This window comes from Pteropus vampyrus, unplaced genomic scaffold (genome assembly GCF_000151845.1).
Source record: "Pteropus vampyrus isolate Shadow unplaced genomic scaffold, Pvam_2.0 Scaffold1000004077, whole genome shotgun sequence".
In the NCBI taxonomy this organism is placed as follows: Eukaryota; Metazoa; Chordata; class Mammalia; order Chiroptera; family Pteropodidae; genus Pteropus; species Pteropus vampyrus.
Genome location: NW_011918479.1, coordinates 1 through 968, shown reverse-complemented (window position 1 = coordinate 968; position 968 = coordinate 1). Strand labels below are relative to the sequence as shown.

General features: G+C 47.7%; 1 pseudogene; it reads right to left on the bottom strand.

Annotated features, from left to right (window-relative positions):
- Nucleotides 1-218: 218 nt before the first annotated feature.
- Nucleotides 219-337, bottom strand: LOC111735607 (annotated as a pseudogene).
- Nucleotides 338-968: the final 631 nt, after the last annotated feature.

Genomic DNA, 968 nt, shown 5'->3' with positions numbered 1-968 from the left:
CTTAGAACATACAGTAGGAATTTGAAGGGTTTTAAAAATTGATAAAAGGCTGGAGCGTAAGGTTCTGGGTTAGACTGTCCAGACCGTGTTCAGGAGATGCTGCTGGCAGAGGGGGCTCACTTGTCCGGGGCCCGTCATGCTGTCCCAGATATTCGGTTCTGTGTGCCGGGAGCAAGGGGAAGCCACTGGTTTTTGTTTGTTTGTTTGTTTGTTTTTTACATCTTCAGCACCTGGTCTTCCTAGGAAGTCTCCCCTCCAAGTACTAACCAGGCCCGACCCTGCTTAGCTTCCGAGATCAGACGGGATTGGGCTCGTTCAGGGTGGCATGGCCGTAGACGCGACAGGGGGATTTTAAAGAAATATCTTATTCATGTTTGCGATAGATAAATAGATAGATAGATAGATAGATAGATAGATAGATAGATAGATAGATAGATAGATAGATAGATAGATAGATAGATAGATAAAGCTTACTCTGTGAAAGGGTGTCTAACTGGAAGCCAACCAGAAAGGATGCTATCCCAGAAATTTATGGGAGAATAGCGTCGGGGTTCTAGAGCTACGAGGTCACAGAGACAAAATGACAGGTGGCTTTGTGGCCGATGAGATGTGGAAGGGCAGAGAGAAGAGGAAAGATACTAGCCAGGGGTCCGGATTTAGCACGTGGCTCGCGGTGCCTTTGACTCGGCATTAGGCAGAATGAAAATAGAGAGAGCCAGCATGAACTCAGCTGTGGCCTGACTTGTCTGGCAGACGCCCCAGGGGACGTGTGGAGTGGACTCCTGATATACCTGCCTCCTGGTGCCACGTCCCGGTCTAGCGACAGGAGAACAGAACCTACTTTCAACTCACTCACGTTGACATTCGTATCTCTTATCTCATCCTAAAGCAGTGTTTTGTGATTATCTTAGAATGTTGTGTCGCCTTCCTGGTGAGTCTGAGAGCTGAGGGAGGAGAGATCATAATTG